General features: G+C 43.7%; 1 protein-coding gene across 1 annotated transcript in view; it reads left to right on the top strand.

The window, feature by feature from the left end:
* Nucleotides 1-19,637, top strand: part of LOC137299736 (semaphorin-6B-like) — a 403,979-nt gene that overhangs the window by 73,314 nt on the left and 311,028 nt on the right. Inside the window, exon 2 of the mRNA XM_067968676.1 lies at nt 16,943-17,032. The gene's annotated coding sequence lies outside the window, so the exon portion shown is untranslated. The remainder of the gene's footprint in view (nt 1-16,942; nt 17,033-19,637) is intronic.

Raw genomic sequence — 19,637 nt, 5'->3', positions numbered from 1 at the left:
TCTAACTACCTAATATGTCACAGGTAAAGTGCCTTAATTACCTCAATGAGGTATATTTGGTTCTTTATCATGCCGCTGGCTTTAATTGCTGGCGGGACTTCCGGATTCGGGGTGTCCGCGGACACACAGGTGCGTCTGTGGGAAACTCGGAAGTTGACGGGTTGGAGCTGGCTTCAGAACCCGCTCTGCATTTCTGCAATTTTCGCAGTCCCAACGCACCCGCAATTTAATTTTAAAATTGAGCCTGGAGTGTAGACCTTTAAAAACCCTGTAGAAAATATCCACTAATCAGAGAACAAATGTATTTATAATGCAGTGGATTTCCATAATAGGACTGAGCAGGAATGCAACATAAAGCTGGATTTATATTACCAGGTTTACTATACAAAATATACATTGAATTTGTCTGAACTCACATATTTATCATGAACAAAGTTCAAGTCCATTTAACTAACGTGCTTATGTTGTACAATTGCTTCCACTGGAAGTCTTAGAAAGGAAGAACATGCATTTATTTAGCATTTTAACACATCCTCAGTACGCCTGAAAGTACTTCATAACAAAAAAAATGACTTTTAGTGGGCGACCGCACGACCACAAGAAAATTGCAGACAAGAAAGACCATTGGGCCCATATTCATTCACCCGTCCAGAAAGACCCTACATTCCTCCTATTACAGCATCTAATTGTATAAATGATTCCAGGATTTTCACCTCCACTGCTTTATTTGGGAGTCCATTCCATATGTTGATCACTTTCTGTGCGAAGAACTTCCTGATATCAGTGTTAAATTTGCCTTTTACTGGTTTGAACCCGTATCCCCATTTCCTATTCTGGATTTACCTTTTTTATTCCCTTGATTATGTTATATACCTCGTTAAGATCAGTTATCAGACACTTTCTTTGAAGGCTGAAAAGACCATACATCTCCAATCTTCACTCATTATTGAGAGCTTTGATACCAGTGATGAGTCTCATGCCTCCTCTACACTGACTCCCCGTTTGAATGTCTGCATTGTCTCTGTGTTCAGAATGGGACACAATACTCCAGGTGCAAAGCGCAGCAGCTAATTTGTGCACAGCAAGGTCCCACGATCGGGAAATGAAATGAATGAACAGTTAATCTTTTTGTTATGGTGGTGATGGAGGAGTGTTGGCCAGGACACTGAGAGAACTCCCTGCTTTTCGAATAGGGTCATGGGATCTTTTAAGGGCCTCAGTTTAACGTTTCATCTGCGAACACCCCTAACAATTCAGCACTCCCTCAATTCTGCATTGAAACATTAGTGTAGATCACATGCTGTACTACTGGAGTGGGGCTCAAACCCACAACTTTTGGACTCAGAAGCAAGAATACTATCAACTGAGCCAAGCTGATTCTTAAGTCATGACCCAACATTGTGATTGGGATTTTAAGGCAACTGTGCCAATACAATCTTGCACTGATGATGTTTAAGTTTCTGATTGTGAACCTTTTCAACTGTTGGGGAAGGTGTGCGTTGTTAAAGTGCTCCGTTTCTTTGAGAAGTAAATACAGCTTTAAGTTGCATTCCTGATCAGTTCTGTATTACAGCAGCATTATAAATACATTTGTTCTTGGGTCAGTGGATATTTTCGACAGGGTCTTTAAAGGCTACACTCAATGTGAAAACTGCATCACTAGTCTGTACAGACAGGCCCAGCCTGAGAAAGAAATGGCAGCAGGCAGCATCCAGGACTGCCAGAGCAGGCAGCGTCCAGGACTGCCAGAGCAGGCAGCGTCCAGGACTGCCAGAGCAGGCAGCGTCCAGGACTGCCAGAGCAGGCAGCGTCCAGGACTGCCAGAGCAGGCAGCGTCCAGGACTGCCAGAGTTGCAGTTAATGTTCCCTGTGGTGACACAGTACCTATTGCATTCCATGGAGGAATGATTTCTTAAGGTGGGTCTCCATGCCACTGGAGGGACCTGTGGCAGCTTTCTTTCTATTACAGAGCTGATGCCATTCTTTTGGTGGAGCCAGCACTGCAATATTAATAGAACAAATTAATCTGAAACAAAAACAGGGATGCTAGAAACACTTAGCAGGTTCGGCAGCATCTGTAGAGAGAACAGATAAGTTGCCATTTTGCAGCTTGGTACGCTTCTCCATTTATGCCAAATCTTTGGCATCTAAAAACCTGCTGAATTACCTGGCTCTGGAATGGAGCTTAATTATCGCTCAACTTTGCCACAACTGGTTTAGCCTTTGGTCAGCGAGCCCCCCTACAGTGACGCACGTGGCTCTTCCAGCTCTCCACAAAAGAAAGTTACGTTCAGACGAATTAACACTTGGGTAGAGTGGGCTGTATTCATCTTTACAGAATGATATTTGGAGATGGTTCTTGTGGTCAACTGTGCAAACAAATTGGAAACTACAAAAGCCAGCCATTAGTGGAAGGTTTGACGTAAAGATGGCAGCTGATATTTGATAACTGATGTACTGTCATATGAATCCATATTGATTTACTAGCAGATTGGTTACACATCTGTGCTTTTGTATCAGAGGGTTTGAGCATCAGATAGTTTCTCAGTTCCCAGGTTCTCGTGTTTCATAGAAATGTGTTAAAAAGGAAACATATGTTATGTTGACCCAGTGGCGATAAGTGATCAGTTTTGGTTACACAGTGTATATACAGTAACCTTCAAACACTTCCATAAATATTACCCAAAACAAGTTCTACAGCCATGAAATTAGCATTATGGGGAGAATGGCTGATGCTGTGCGTTAGTCGCTGGCGTTTAAATACTAGGAGCTGGATTCAAATATAACCCAGATTTATGGGAAGAAAGTCTCCTTTTGCTTTGTACATTAGTTTGGGCGGTCTTTAAATGTGACCTTATTGCGCTTGTTGTTGTAAGTCAGGTTAGTGCTGGGGGAGTGGAGCAATTCCACTCCAGGAACCCAGCGCACCACCAAATACTCCCACAGCAGCTATACTTACAGGGTTAGATGTAGGGATAAATTTTCAGATTGAATGCTTCCGGTGGCAGCACCAACACATATCGGGAATTCGGGCTCGCACGTGATTTTCCGTTCATTCATTTTAGCGGATAGAAAATCACTGGGTGGGGAGGTCATTTGTGCAGTTTCTCGATACGCACTCCTGCTGGGCGAGGCTCTGAGACACAAGTGTGCACTAGGAGAATTTACCGTGAGAGTAAAGCTCCCTCTACCCTGCCTCTATCTCAGAGTGTTCCATACTGTATCAGTGTGGCATTTTTCCATTTCCCACATCAGCCATCCTGTAGCCTCTCTTGAGTGAGATTGCCAAACTAGGCATAGTTTTGAGCTTGGATCATGCTTAGTAGGAACTCATCTGATTATTCAAGCTCATTTTACACCGGATCCTTCCAACTACCAGCTGGGAAGACTTTCATAGCATCAGTCTGGGCTGGACTCAACAGGCTCCCAGAGCTAATAGGCCAGTGTGCTATCCCACTGTATCACCATCAAATTTTTATATGGTTTCTGTGTGAAAGAGATGATCCCACAGTCGAGCGATCCTGGTGAAGAACAGTGTCGTAGGGAGTGCCGGCCTGGAAATCGTGGGCAAGCAGTGCCTGATTTTCCATGCGTTTAAATCAATGGATAGAAAATCAGGAACTGCAGGCATGCAGGCACTCCCTCTGAGTGCCATTGCACGCCAGAGGCGTCCTGCGGAATCACCCCATAAATACCGTGCACATCATTTTGAAAAGATGGTATGTTAATAAATATGTCAGTGAAGGTATGAAGTCTGTGTTAGACACAAAGTCATCAATGTGTCATCTGCATATTACTCCAAGTAGTTGAGCGTACAAACCAGGATGATCTGCAGCTTGATCTCTGTGCCATGTGCTGAGCGAATTGGTCTCCGCCAGTGAGGCGGAAGAGGCCCCTGCTCCGGATCGTTGTCCAGTGACCCTTGCTGGAAAACACACATGCCGATGTCGAGCGAGGACAGGATCAGGCTCGGTTGTAATGCCCTCCTCGTTTGCATAGTCTGCCAACATTTGCTGTCAAAGCTCACACCTGAAGAATGACCACTTGGACAGAGGGCACCGGGTGCATGTGGATTGTATTGCACCACGGAGTCGACTCTTTCAGGAGAGGAAGAAGGGGAAAAAAATTGGGAAATGCAAAAAACAATGTGAGATATTATGTCTGAGTGTTACATTGATTGTTACTACTGCATACTGTTAATATTGCATTAGTTCTTATGTTGCTGCCATTTCTTTTACTTAAAGTATAGTGAGGCTGTTCTTTTTCCTGCTTCAATTTCTCCCCTCCTACAGGCAGTGTTCCTTAACAAGCAGCCATTCTTCATACATAAGCCTAGACGGCAATGCCAAGAATTTCCTTAGGGTTACCCCCAATCAGCCGGCTTAACTTCGGCAGAAGATCGGCAGAAACTAAGTTCCTACCTTCTGCCGACACTACGGTGGCCGATCGGGAGAAACTCCAAGGAAGTTCCCCGGTGCGAGTGTCAGCTGGAGTCTGATTCTGTGATCATCCAACATCCATACACTTTCCAGCAGGGCTTACCAGATGGTCATCAGGAGTGGGAACCCTGGCTGATTTTGTTTTCTCTCTCTACCCCAGGGATATTGAGGCCAATTGTATTTTCCCAAATAACACCCTGGCTGAGATCAGCTAACTCAGCACAGATCAGTGATCAAACTTAGGGGCTTCCAGGTCTGTATGGCTCAATAACATACCAGTGTACTTACCAACTAAGTGTGACAGGTGACTTATTCATCCACCTTAATACTTTCAGCTTCAAACTGCAACTTTATTATTAACAGGGAGACACAAGAGCAGTGCTAGCCCAAAATGAGCTTGTGGTTTTGTAGACTCTCTAGCCGAGCCTTTATAAAGTTGAAACTCTTCAGTACAAGCAACATGAGCCATGATGAAACTGTGTAAACTGCAGTTATAATTGGGATATTTTAGGTTTCATTTGAGATGTCAAAACACATTTAATTTCCTTAGCATCATAATTTTGTGTGTTCTAATAAGAGATTCCATTGCCGGAACTGTTGACATGAGGTACCAACTACTCTGCAACTCCAGAAAGAGGCAAGAAATTGCCTTCTAAATTAATTATGCAAGAAATTAATTTATTTTCCAGCCATCGTTGTTCTAAATATAAACTGTGGCGTCTCAAGAACAGAAATTTTGCACCTTATATAACCACAGAAATGGGCACTTCTACCAAAATTCCTGCTGGATATCTAGTGCTGGATTTCCTGGCCCATGGGATCATTTGTGCTGGTCCAGGACCAGCAAGCATGGCCCAGGAAATTAGTTGGAGATCCATATGGTCGGATCCCTAGATGAATTGTCCATCACTTTATCTTCCAGCCAACCTTCCAGGCTGCACATTCTCTGTGAGGGCTTCATCTTAATATTATAATATATGGAAATTACATTTAAACAAGGCTGCATGTGATTGCACTGCATGCTTAGCTCACCCATATGAAATGTGCGAGAAAGGGAAGGCACATTCTGGGCTTTGAGGAAGTTTGTTTTTAAAGCTTGAACTGCGGGATTTTTGATAGGTGGATTTTTGTTTGTAAGATTTTTGGGGGTGAAATCAAAAATAGGGATGTTGGAATTCCTTTAGGATTTTATTTGAGTTTTTTTTGGAGACAGCAGAAGTGGATAAAAGAGGAATGTGAGTCAGAATGTTTCAAAACACATTCTTGGGAGACTGGTTTAAACAGTGGTCTATTAGTTCTGGGACCTGGGTTCAAGCGCTGTTCAGAATGATTGGATGAATGATTCTATCTATGTGAGTTGAATTTTGCCTTTTTATTCCATTGGGCTAATAGCATAAAACTTCCCCTAGTTTGGCCGTAATCTGAAAATCTCAGAGAGGCCAGTCTGAGGGACAGTCTGTGCTGTGGAGGGTGCTCTCCTGAGGTTGGGGGCTGTGGCACATTGTTGGTGTAGAGTAGAGGGAGCTTTACTCTACATCTATTAATGCTTTCCCTACTTGATGGGATATTGTGTGAATTTTTCCCGCAAAGAGAACCAAATTCTTTGTGACATAGCTTACGATTAGAAAGAAGACTAAATAGCTGAAGGAAAGGCAATGGTTTGGGCTCCTTGGCTTCCCATGAAGCTGAGCATTCATTATCCTGTCACTCTGGCTTAGCCTAAGCCTAACTCTATTGGTTGCCTTTTTCCTTTTGTAATACCTATATTGGGCAGCTGTTTTTGTCTGCCTGGGGGGAGGGAGGCAAAGGTCATCCCTCCTAGAGATCATGTGACTGGAAGACGGCACAGAGGTTCAGAGCAGCGGAGTCAAATTGCACAGCAGTAAATCCAAATGAAAGGAAGAACATTTCATTCTCTGACAGCCATCAGAAGAGAAGTTTTACATTAATTCTTAAAATCCGTATTTTAGCTTCGTGCTAGTTTTATAACCTGTTATTCCCGTATATTATTAATATTCTGATCATGAAATATTTAAATGTCCATGTGCTTGCTTGTGTTATTTAATTAGGAATGTTGCTTAATTGGAAAAGTGCACTGGGCTAAAATTATTTATATTCTTATCCAATTGAGACCTTTAATTATTCACATAATAAAATGTAGTCACGTACCATTTTTCAAATGCCTTTTGTTAAATTAGCCAACAAAATCATAAAGTTTTTTAAGCCATATCATAAACCTACATCATCATTAAACAGCAAGTGCTTTAATCTCACAATGCTAAGTAATGGACTTTGAATTAGTTTGGTAAATTAACTCTTTTTTTTCCTGGCACTGTGTCCCAGCTGCAGGTGCTGACATGCTATGAATGGAACCATGGGTGCTTTCAACTCTCTGGTTTTTGAACTAAACTTTCATTCCTCATGTGTGGGAGCAGATTATTTTACCACAGTTGTGCCCAATCCTGTCCTCACCGAACATCCACACCTGTGCACTTTCGAGCAGGAGGATGAACCCTGATTTTTCTCCTCCCTAGCACACGGCACTGAGGCTAATTGTGGCATCCAAGCTGAGATGAGCTAACTTAACACAGACTAGGGAATCAAACCTGAGACCTTCACTTCCCGTGTGGCTCAGTTCAACTGCAAGCCATGCAACTACAACTGAGTCATCAGAGGAATTGAGAAAAAAATTGAGTAGAATTTCACATCACCAAAAACCGTTGATGCATTCAAAATATTAAGATGGATGAATAAGGATGACAATCTAAACCTAGTTCCCCAAGGCTAGCATATCTGGGTAAATTTGCTGTACTTCATAATGATTGAAATATGCAGAAAATCCCACCATGATCTGAGATGTAGATAGGAGCTGGTATCTGGGGACTTTCCCTGACTTAAGAGCTTTCTCAATCAACCTTGCAAACTTGCCCTATACCATTGAGATCCAGAGTGGAATGATGCATGAGTCTGAATATGAGACTTTTTAGATGTTGGCCTCACATCAGTAAGTGTTATGAGAATCAGAGTTTTTAGATGTTCCTTCAATGATTCAATTAAGCAAATGGTTAGAAAGAATAGTCAAGCAATCATTATGATCTGGAATGCACTGCCTGAAAGGGTGATGGAAGCAGATTCAGTAGTAACTTTCAAAGGGGATTGGATAAATACTTGAAGGGGAGAAAATTACAGGGCTATGAGGAATGGGACTCTTTCAAAGAGCTGGTGCAGGCATGATGGGCCAAATGGCCGCCTCCTGTGCTGTATGATTTTATGAGGTCAGTCTGCAAGTTGGAGTTTGTACATTGAGATTGCACTGCTGTTTTAAGCCATTAGAGGACCAATTTTCCTCTGAGACTCTGTTGGAAATCAGAGAGGTGCAACATGCTGGAGGTGCCTTGCATCTATTAGGGAAGGGGTGGCCACAATGTTTCTGGCGCAGGGCCTTGCACTGGGATCAGCGGGTGGAAACAGGAGCAAAGCTGCAGTCCGAGAGGTCTTCTGGCTACTGAAGATTGTCCTCTGTGGGAAAGTACTATAAACACTTCAAATACCGTTTTTTTTATTTATCTTCAGGCTGCCCCCGGCACCTCCATAGTTTGTCTGGTTGACGGAAGGTCCCTGCACAAGCCCCACCACCAGTTTTCTTCAGGCGCCCCTCCACTTGGACACCCAACAGATAGACAAAGAAAAAAGTAAAGCGGGAAGCTGAGGTGCCCCTTCCCACCTGATGTGCTTGCTTATGCTGGGCCTGTGCCAACGGCATGTATAGGCCCAATAATGCTGATTTGGGGAAGCCCCAGAAATCTTGAGGAAGCATAGTAAGGGTGGAGACCTGGTACTTTGGCCACCATTTCCATTTCCTTTGTGCAGCACCTGGGAACTAAGCATTGTCCAAGTGTAAGAAGGAGGAAAATCTACCCTAATAGATCCAGTTGTTAGTGCAACTTCATCTATTAATGGAATATCAGAAAGCCTTACAATGGAAATAATGGAACGCAGTGGATTTAATTTTCAGGCAGGAATTTCCCTCGGAAATCAAGCAATGCGTGAATCCCTGCCTCCCTTTCTTCAGTCCCAGGAGTTTCATCTTTCATTTCTATTGTTCCCTACAAACTCCATCTCCACCACACATTGGTTTGTAAGTTTGTCATTTTATTTTGAATTTGCCGTTTCTATTTAATTGCTGTCTCAAGCTGGGGTGCAGCTCTGCAGGCTCTGGCAACCTTCAATCCCTTGGCGGGGAAAGAATTGCTGTGTGTGCTAGATATAGTGTAATCATAAATACATCTATAAAGGCACATCAAATCTTACTCCCAAATGGCAGCTTTTCATATGTCTGGTCAGTGACTGTTGGCAGGTTATTCCACTGTGGGAGGTGCATCAGAGCAAAACCTGATCCTGTTCTCACCTAATAGTCACACCTATCCAGCAGGACTCACTGGACAGCATTTAGGAGCAGGAGCCCTGGCTGATTTCCTCCCCTCCCTCCCCCCACCAAGTGCAGAGGTGCTGAAACCAACTAGAGCTCCATTCGCTATCCTGGCTCAGATTAGCTAACTCATAGAACTGTACAGGTTTACCTTGCAGACAAGGGATTGAAACTGGGGCTTGCTGGTCTCTATGGGTTAGTCACGTATCGGGCGATGTCTTTAACCACATCAGGGGACCTTCGGCTTTGTGCCCTTAATAAAGAAGGAAAGCAGATATCCTGTTAATGGCTGGAATGTGAGAAGGTTCCTTAACATGATACTGGTGGAGATACAAAGCACTGACCTCACTGTATATTCTGGGAATTAGAAGAAGCCTTATCAGGAAATTTGTCCGTGGACGGGAGGGAATGATGATCCTCCCAACAGAATAATGAGCGGCAGACATACCCTAGAATCATCATTACTTGTACTCAGTGAAGCAAGCTTGCTGTTTTTTTTAAAAAAATTCAAAACAACATTTTAAAAGCTACACAGGGATTTCCCCCCCCCCCCACCCTTATGAAGCAATAACTTTGATTTTTTTTTCATATTCATTTTAAAATCTGTAAAGTGCACAGCTCTTTAGTGGATAAAATTGTGGCTGCTTTTAGCTTTTCCTTAATTCAGAAGCCTCGCTGAAGACCGAGGCTCACAATATGGGACACCACCCTGGGTGAAAATAAGTAGGAGAGAAGATGAGGCAAACCCTGAAGTAATCATTCAATGATGCCAGGATTGGGTTACAAAAGCCTGTAGATTGCAGGCCTGAGCCTGAGGTCATGTTCCACAATACAGAAAGCTGTATCTATCTTGCAACACTTTTGTTTGAGATTCCTTTTTTTTTGTTGGGAGTGAGAGGTCCCTGGAGGAAAAACGTACTCTCCTCCTCAGCAGACTGGTATCAAGTTATCTGCGGCCTGAGCAGACGTATTCTGTAGTCAGTCTGAATTTGGCCGCATTCACGGTGCACTTGGGAGAAATAGATAGTCTGCATCAGATATAAAAGTCATTCAGCCCTCTTTGTACAGCGTGTACCCTGAGTACAAGCAGCCTTTTAGCCGCTGAACTCCATTATGGGGCATTGCGTTTCTCATTTAATGAAGTGCACATGCTGTGGATTATTGTAGAAAAAAGCTTTGATTAGCTGCAAGGAATTTTGTAGGAATCACAATTTAGTTTTGCATAAACCAGCTTAAATGCAATTGATGATTTTAAATTAAGTTTTCACAGGCTCTGGGTCCATGGTCCAGCAGAAGGAGCTGTCACCAGTGCTTTGTCGATTTTATGATCTATGCAGTTCTGATATTTAGCTTCAGGCACAGAGACCAGCAGAAGTGGAGGCTTTGGGTCAGGGTCCAGCAGGAGTTGGGGCTTTGGGTCAGGGTCCAATAGGAGTAGGGGCTTTGGGTCAGGATCCAGCAGGAGTGGGGGCTTTGGGTCAGGATCCAGCAGGAGTGGGGGCTTTGGGTCAGGATCCAGCAGGAGTGGGGGCTTTGGGTCAGGATCCAGCAGGAGTGGGGGCTTTGGGTTAGGGTCCAGCAGGAGTGGGGGCTTTGGGTCAGGGTCCAGTAGGAGTGGGAGCTTTGGGTCAGGGTCCAGCAGGAGTGGGGGCTTTGGGTCAGGGTCCAGCAGGAGTGGGGGCTTTGGGTCAGGGTCCAGCAGGAGTGGGGGCTTTGGGTCAGGGTCCAGCAGGAGTGGGGGCTTTGGGTCAGGGTCCAGCAGGAGTGGGGGCTTTGGGTCAGGGTCCAGCAGGAGTGGGGGCTTTGGGTCAGGGTCCAGCAGGAGGTGGGGGCTTTGGGTCAGGGTCCAGCAGGAGGTGGGGGCTTTGGTTCTGGGTCGGAGTCCAGGAGGAGTTGGGCTGATAGCAATTCTTTCGAGAATACCTCATTTTTAAAATGCAAGAGCATGGGTTTTCTCTGCACTCACTGGGAACTTAATCTGAATAGAGCAACCAGAAACTAATATGCCAGACTATGTGTAGGGGAGATCTTGATTGTCCTCGAATTTCCATTATCCACTGGGGGAGGACGCAGCCCTCCATTATGTCAGATTGTCAAGGTTCCACTGTTAATTGGAATTCTCGCTTTCTCTTTAAGGACCCTGCTCAGAAAACATCTGCTGCTCTGTTACAATTCACTTTTTCCTTTTAGTTGCTTTCTTTTTCAGCGACTCACAAATCTCAAGATTTAAACTTAGGAGGACATGATTGCCTAGATGCACTGATCAGCGTGGCACTGAACCACACTGACCAGGAAGGTCACAGTTTTGATCTGTGTTGTGCTAAATTAGTTGAACTCATTCAGGGCGATATTGAGGGCATTAAAACTGGCATCAATTCTCATTATGTAGCATGGGGCCGAGAAGCCCTCAGCTTCAGCACAGTTGAGGTATTTAACTCCCTGTCTGCTGATTTAGTTACTCTATATGGTTCTGTTTTACACTTGTAAACAATTTTACAACACCAAGTTATAGTCCAGCAATTTTATTTTAAATTCACAAGCTTTCGGAGGCTTCCTCCTTCGTCAGGTAAATGTTTTACACTGGTCAGTGTGTGTACCAAGTTAGCCATGATTCTCTACTCCTTGTAAGAATCTAATAGCCTACCACCTATGTATCCTGTGCAGAAACCTGCACCGGGAATTTCCTGAGGGCTTCCCCTGCTCCGTCACAACTTTAGTGGAAGTTCAGCAGAAATCACCATTAGACGCTTAAACGGGGCTCCCACCAAAATTGTGGTGACGGAACGGGTGAGGCCCCATGGAATTTCCTGGTGCTCAACACATTTGCTGAGGCCATGGGTTTCCTGAATAAGAACTAAATTATTCAAGAATTACAAGGAGAAAATGGCCAATATGCTCATGCAGCACATGAATGTATGAATGAAAGTAGAATACTGGAGCCTAGATTTACTTCAAGAAACCGACGCATAGTCCCATCACCAAAATGATGTTGAAGTTTCACTGTCAAAGATATCAACACACTACCTGGTGACTATGGAGCTAAAGCACAAAATTGTCCCTAATTTAGCACTAAATCAGCAATCTCACTCAGAGAGGCCACAATATGTGAGAAAATGTCGCAATGGTGCGGTAGAGGCTGCTGTTCCGAGGTTGGTGCTGAAATATGTTGTTGGAGTAATGCAGAGGGAGCTTTATAACCTGTGCTGTACCTGACCTGGGAGTGCTTTATGCTGATACTGGTTGCCTGAAATGGAATTGTTTCATTCCCCCAGCACTAACATCTCTCAATTTGATGAGCACAGAATTCACAAAAGGATAAGGTTTTTTAAAAGAAGACATCAAACTGTCTTCAGCTGAAGAACAGAACAGTGGATAAAAAACTCATAGAACAACTGGAGTGCTTTACTGTTTGTTAATAATGTGTCGCAGCAAGAAAGGGAGCACTCCACAGGGAGCCAGAGTAATTTTATGTTTTTAGACGATCAAAGTAACAACAGAACTGTGTTAAAACAAAGCAAAGAGAGAGACAAAAACACATTTGAAAGGGATGAATACATTGAAAGTGTGGGTAAATAGCCTGTTGTGGAACTGAGCCCTTGCAGACCAAGATGATCCCAGTTTAAGTCCCTAATCTATGCCAAGTTACCTATGCAGCGAGGGCAGCAACAACAATGCTACAATTGGGCTCCGTGCTCCTGGGCTAGGGAGATGGAAAAACCAACCAGAGTTGATCGCTATCCACTGACTCCTGCTGGAAATTACAGGCCTGTATATGTTGGCAGAGGACAGAATTAACCACGGCCATGATGCTCGCCCCAGTGAATAGAGAGTTGACACTCACTGTCTCGAGTGACAAAGGAAGAATGGCCAGCTGGGCACAGGACAACCGTTGTCCATGAACCATACCCCAGCGGGGTCAGCACTTTTAAGAGAAGTGGCGTGAAAATTGGAGGGAAAAATATATTGGTTGCAATGATTAAAGGGGAAAGAACATTTTTTAGGGACTGCTCTTTGTACATAGTACAAAAAAATGTTATAGTGGAAGATATAAATTTACATTTGATTTGATTTTGAAAATATCGATTTTTCTGAGCTGTTTAATAATCTGCCAGATCAGCTCTCCCTCCCTGCTAGATCGTTCTGGCAAGGACCAGCCCTGTTCAACTCCAAACAATTCCATTTCAATCACCAGGAGCCTTGATTTTGTGCCAGCTTGGAGCTGATTCAAAGTTGCCCGACCGAAAAAAATCGGCTGGTACACTTCCTTCAAAGGATAACCTATGAGCCACCTAATGCAGGCTGAACCTAATGGACGCTAGGATTGTGCAGTGTGCCCCAGTTCAATGTAAGGAATCAGTTTTTAATGGACACCACCTTTATGCATGTCTTTGACTGATACAGCGACTGCCCATCCTTTATTTGAGAATAAAAAGCATCCATACTGCATTAATCTGTAAATTCTGATCCTTGTCATGTTTAGTGATGCGTTACAAAAAGGTTGTTGTCTTGTTAGCTACTGTCATCAGTGCATATTCCAGCATATTCAGAACATAATTACATTCCGGTCCATCAGAAGTCAAGCAAAACTTGAATTAATTATTTATTGCCTCCGGTCCCTTTAAGGCTATTCACAAATGACATTGTGAGCTTCTTAGTTGGTAAGTGCACTGCTTAGTGGAGAAATAAGCCATACAAATCAGGACGGTCCCAGGTTCGATCGCCAGTCTGTGCTGAGTTAGCTGATCTCAGCGAGGGCGGAGATAGAAGTGTTGTTTGACCTCAGTGTTCCTGGGCTGGGAGTGAGGAAGAACCAGCCAGGGTCCTTCCTGTCAATCACTACCTGCTGTTGATGTTTGCGTGTGTGTATGTTGGAAGATTGAGCTCAGCTGCCTTACTCTCCATGCCTGAACAGTTTGCTGGCACTCACACCAGCAGAGGACACTGGATAGGAATCCTGCCCAATATCTACCTTCCCTAATCCACAGCACTGAGAACAATTGTAGTGCCTCCTGTTTTACCTAGTTGAGTTCAGGGCCAAGAACTTTGATCACTCCTGAATTGGGGCGTTATCTGGTGGAGCACACTTTGCATGCGCCTAATGTGGCCGGAGGCAGTACCACGCCAAATTGGACCGGCGACCTCATTTGTTTATTACCGGTGAGCTGCTGGTGTCAATCGCAGCCCCAGAGGCAGCTCTCACCAGGAGACACCAAGATCAGCTGGCTCAGACACCAACCGTGGTTGCTGAGAGAGCCCGGGAGTTGGCGGGGTGGAGGGAGAAGGAAATTGAGAGGGGGCAAGCAGTGGCCGGCAGAGGCCCAGGAATTTAATGTGGAGCTGGGAAGAGGATTCCAGGTTCCACAATAAGGTAAATAAAAAAAATTAAAACCCAGCTTTCCAGTGGCAGGTCCTTGCTTTTGCTACCAAGTGCCTGTAGAAATTGAGCATCAAGCACAATCCAATTTTGCAAAGGGGGCCTCAGACAGGCATGAAACCCCTATTTACAGATGCAAAGGGCCTAACGCCTGTTTCAGGCATGCGCCCCAGACGCCTATGGAGGAACCTTTACCAATATGGCAGACGGCGCATTTCCTGCGTGAAATGAGCACTCGCACGTTGCCCACCATGTTGGACCCTAGGTGCCTCTCCTATGCCTGTAAAACGGGTGCCGCACAATCCAATTTCTAGGCACAGCAGCTGTCTTAGTTGGGTTCGAACCTGGAAGCTACCTGGTCTATATGGTTCAGTACCAACTGGGAAAAACATTTATCTACTGTGTAATCCCTTCAATCAGAAAGAAAGAACTTGCATTTATACATCATCTTTCATGACCTCAGGATGTCCCAAAGCACTTTAACAGCCAATGAAGTACTTTTAAAGTGTAGTCGTTGTTATAATCTAGGAAACGCAGCGGCCTATATGCACGCAGCAAGGTCCCACAAACAGCAATGTAATAATGACCAGATAATCTATTTTAGTGATGTTGGTTGAGGGATAAGTATTGACCAAGACAACGGGCAGAAAACTGCTGCTCTTCTTCGAAATAGTGTCATGGGATCTTATACGTCAACCTGATTTGGGACATCAGTTTAATATCTCATCTGAAGGTGCAGTACTCCCTCAGCATTGTGCTGAAGTGTTAGCCTGGATTTTGTGCTCAAGTCTCTGGAGTGGGACTTGAGCCTGCAGTCTTCTGACTCTGAGGCGAGAGTGCTACCCACTGAGCCACGTCTGACACTGTTAGAGCAACTAAACACTATTAAGTACCTCTCTATGAGTTTATCCTTAGAGCTGCTGGTCAACCTTGTGGGTGTGGCTAGAACCACAAGCTGTTGCCAAACTGGCCCTTGTCATACCCAGGCACGGTTGATTGACAGATCCAAAGACAAATACATGCTGTATTCTGGGAAAATACTTCAAATCGAAATAAAGGAAAGTTGTGAGGTCATTGCACTTTAAGAATTCAAAGGTAGGCAAATGTCCTCTCCATCACATCACACAACAATGCAATCTGCCTGTGCAACAAGAATGATGACTAAACTGTAGCTGTGATTCCCAAGGAGCAGTCTCATCAGTTCACTCTTGTCAGCTGGTGCCAGTTCAACAACTCCAATTCTCAGTCAGTGAAGGAGCTCCTACCAGCAGTGAAAACATCAGACAAAACGAGTGCTGACTACCAGGCTCCCTGTAGATTTTGTAGAACTCTGTCACTTCTCTGCCTTTGTCTTAGATTAAAATGTATTTTTTCCCTCTTCAGTTTTCTCCCCGTCTCTCCTAAAGGACCAGCTTCATGCTGAGGTACAGTTTCACAAGTTATCTATATTTTAACTGAACTTACACTATTACCACTGCACAATTTCAGTATAAAAGGGCCACTGACAAGCTCCGATGGCTCAGTAGGTAAATTCTTTTTGTTTTGTCAACACTACATTGGTTATTGCTGCCTTGAACCTCCCTTTTGTTGTCTTACATGTTCTTACTCCTTGCAATCTCAGTCTGTTGAAATCAAGACATATCACACCATCTGCTACTATAAATAATTCTTTCTCAGGATGTCAAAATATGGAAATGCTTACCATGCTCAATCATTCCTTTCTCCTAAAATTGAGAGAGGGTGCCCACCAGTCCAAGTTTGAAGCTAAGAGTCAGAGTTTAGGCTGGTCTACTGGTTATTTTGATAACTGAAAAACAGACCAAAAAAAAACCCAACTCTAGACACTTTCCAACATGGGACACTGGACAGTGATCAGGAATGGGAACTCTGGCTGATATTTCCCATAAGGTAGACCAGGACCACTGAGGATGATTGTCTCACCTCCCCAATTGTTGCCACAACTCAGATCAGCAAACTCAGCCTACATTGGGGATCAAACCTGGGACCTTCTTGGTCTATACGTTCTGTACCAAACCATTAGGGTTTTTCAACCGCTCAGGAATGGCCTGGAGTCTCCAGGGATTGATGATTCATCTCCAGGATACCACTGCGAGCAATCCTGGAGAAAATCACTGGGGCATTAAAAACATTTTTTTTCATTTTCTTCAAACATTTCTGTTTATTTGTTATAAAAATATTGGAGATGGAAAAAAGGCTGTTTGACTAACAGTCAAAAATCATCCAATTGTGTAATGAGTTTTATCACTTTCCAATTGGCGTGGGAAAGGAGTGCGCCTTGAGGTTGGATGTGTTGGGCGACCAATGGCGGGAGCGTGAGGGTGGGGCAGATGGAGTCAGAAGGTCATGTGATGAAACCTCCAGGAATACATTCAACCAGAATTGGCAACCCTGTACACCATACAGTGCATTTATCCACTAATTGTAAACAATTTTACAACACCAAGTTATAGTCCAACAATTTTTATTTGAAATCTACAAGCTAAGACATCTAGTTTATCCACTAAGACATCTGGAGAACGAGGGCATTGTTTTATTTGGAGTTGACTGCTGGTACCTTGTACCCTACAGACTGATTCCTACACTTTTATCCTTTGCAGCTCTTCATAAACATGGTGGCAGTATGGTGGTTTGAATGGCATAGTGATTAAGATATTCACATCACACCTTTGTTTGTTGCAGGTTGAAGTCCAGCTCTGCCTGACCCTCCGCTCTTCAGGTTACTCCAGTGTAATGAGCTTCATCAGCCTTCTTCTAATTTCTTGGGACTAGGTAGGATATCTTCAGCATTTTATCTATGGAGATAACTAACTTCCCGTACTTTCCTCGCGGTAAGCATCATCATTGCTGTCTAGTGAATCACATTACAGCACTTCCTCCGGCCCTGTCTTGTATGGCTCAGTCCATACTGGACAGACCTTGTCAACCAAGCCAAGCTTCAAATGGGATGAACTTGCTCTTTACAGTATTAACATACAACCTAGTTAACTCATGTGCATAAAGTAAATGGGTTACCACCTGCACTGCAATATCAGTCAGGAATTTCAGACAAATTTTGGGTGCTAATAGTGTGCTAGTGATTTTGTATCGCTAGTTTTTAAGCTTAAAAATAAATTTATATGTAATTCCCATCCAGGCGCAAGAATTCAATATTTGAAACTAGGATTACTTTTGTCTGAGAAACCTAAATGAAGGGCCGAGGTCTATAGTGCCATATACCACCAGCAATGAAAAGAGAAAAGAAACTAGTTCACCAAGTAGTGGTTAAGTGCCAGCAAACCCGAGTTTTAAAATTCCAGATATTACCACCTTTAACTCTCCTGTAAATCACTTCATTAAAATCCTGTGGAGCACTTCGTCTTTTTATTTTATTTTCACTGAATTTTTGGGTTAAAGAAAGATCAATAAAATTGAAATCCCCATGAATAATTCTTCTGGTACGTTTTATACACTGTGCACTGTAAGAACGGAAGAAAAGCTGAGAACAAGAGATCATTCACCTCACTAAAGCTCTCCTTGCCTAGCGACCAACATCCCAGCATTTGAATGTCCCTAATGTTTTTGCCTCTTACTACACTGCCTGGCAGATTATTTCAAACATTTATCACCTTTTACATGAAGAATTTCTTCCCAATATCTATTTTAAGTTTACTTTATAATAATTTATTTCCTCTCTCCCACTAGCCTGCTCTACTTTGAAGTAATATTCTAGGTTTAACCGAGCTAAATTTTACGTACCTCTGATCCATGCAGATGCCGACTCTGTTCCATTAGAACTGACATAATAGGGGAGAGAGCAGCACAAAATGTTGAAATATTTAGGGCTAATTTTATGAATGCGTGTTCCTGGTGAGACGCCTGCCCCTGGTTTCCTGATATGTGCTTCCTGCCAGAAGTACACATCCAAAAAATTGGTTTTGTTGTCATCATTAAAAAAGGCGTTGGTGATTCTTTTTCCATTTGGAGATTGACGCCGGTGATGGAGATCGTATCAAAAGGTATCCTTGTGTCAGTTGAGCACAATGTCATTGTGACATAAGTGATGTGCAACTCATCTGCCTCCTCAAACGGTCAAATGTTTTTTCGTGAAGACAGGGCACCTTTAAAACCCATGAAAAGAGCGATAATGAGTCTTTTTCATACTCATCAATGTGAAAAATGTTAGTAGTTCTTTTGTTACTGCTTCAACATCAAAGTACGTCAGCAGAAATTATTTTTCAAAAACCAGGCAGATCAGAAAAGGTGACATTTCTTTTGACCTGTCTGCAATCTAATGGTTAAATCAGGAATATTACTCCGTTTTGGAGGAATAATGAGAACCACAATGGAAAGAAAGTAGAATTTAAAAATAGAATTTTTTGAATGTAACATTAACACAAAAGAATTGTCGAAACAGGAAATACTATTAAGCTCGACAAGCCTGTCCCTTTTTGACACATGGGGCATGATTTTATCAGGGGTGCGGCGGCCGGGGCGGGGGGTTCCTGTCGGAAAACCCGTAATACGGGTTTCCCAGACGCCCTTGCGATTTTGACAGTTTCCCGTCCGACGGGCCGGCCTGATTGACAGGCTGGTCTCAGTCGGACGGGAGAAGAAGGAAGAGGACATCAACAGGTAAGTGCTGGATTTGGGGGGGGCGGGGGGGGAGGGTGTCAGTCACCGGTGGGGGGGGTTAGTCACCGGTGGGTCCTGCTCCTCCTGACCCACAAGCTGTGCTATAAAGGCACTTACCTGCAGTTTCGGGCCTTCTGCCTCCTCTCAAGTGGTGTCAATCAGAAGGCCCGGGAATCCCGGCCCCCAGAGGTTAAAGACAAAAGAATCTATCAAAATGGAAGCCAGTAGCCTCCTTGAAAACTTTTAATGACCGATCCGCCTTCTGAGAGCGGGTTGGCCGTCTGCCCCTCGTCCCACCTCTTTGAAAACCGGATGTGGGCGGGTTTTAGATTTTAAAAATTTTTACTGGCCTCCCCGCCCCCAACAACCCTTTTTTTCCCATTTAAAATCATGCCCGTGAACCCTATCAACCCACCTTCTCTTTGTATCCCTCAATCTCTTCTCTTCAGAAACTCATCTAACAGTCTTGTGAACACATTGACATTGCCTACTTAAATGGGCTACCCGTCATACCACGCTTCTATTACCCTTTGTGTAAAAAAAAGGTTGGTCCTCACTTCCCTTGCTGCTCTTAACTTCCAAATTTGTCACTTGAGTCTCCTGTGATTTGAACCCTTCACTGTAGTAAACAATTTACCTGGATCAATATTGTCAATTCACTTCATATCTTGAAAACTTCAATTTATAATATATCTTGAATTTTTAATTGTTAATTTAATGAAACTTCAGTAATCTCTGTCTGTAAAGTACTAATCCTTGGAGA

The sequence above is a fragment of the Heptranchias perlo genome, chromosome 29 (genome assembly GCF_035084215.1).
Source record: "Heptranchias perlo isolate sHepPer1 chromosome 29, sHepPer1.hap1, whole genome shotgun sequence".
In the NCBI taxonomy this organism is placed as follows: Eukaryota; Metazoa; Chordata; class Chondrichthyes; order Hexanchiformes; family Hexanchidae; genus Heptranchias; species Heptranchias perlo.
This window is presented reverse-complemented; position numbering and strand designations above follow the sequence as displayed.